This window comes from Glycine max, chromosome 7 (assembly GCF_000004515.6).
Source record: "Glycine max cultivar Williams 82 chromosome 7, Glycine_max_v4.0, whole genome shotgun sequence".
Classification (NCBI taxonomy): Eukaryota; Viridiplantae; Streptophyta; class Magnoliopsida; order Fabales; family Fabaceae; genus Glycine; species Glycine max.
This window is the reverse complement of record NC_038243.2, coordinates 27326746-27327147: the sequence shown is the minus strand read 5'-3', so window position 1 is coordinate 27327147 and position 402 is coordinate 27326746.

Here is a 402-nt window from a genome sequence, read left to right as displayed (position 1 = left end):
GATATTAGACAAATTCCATTCTTATCTGTGATGTGTTCACGCAAGTGGGCCAAAAACCATGACCATGCTGTTAGCGTCTCACCTTCGACCACGGCGAATGCTAGAGGAAGAACACCACCATTTCCATCTTGCGATGTGGCCATTAACAGGGTCCCACGGTATTTGCCGTATAAATGTCTGCCGTCAACTTGTATGATTGGCTTACAGTACTTAAAAGCCTCTTTGCATTGACCAAATGTCCAAAATACTCTATGAAACTGACGATGTTCACGACTCACCCTATTACCAACAACAAAATCGTCATGTAGTATTTGAAAGTGAGAGCTAAGAGAATGATTTTGCATGTGTTAGCCATGACGAGAGTTTCGCATACGACTCTTCCCAATCGCCATATTCAATTGC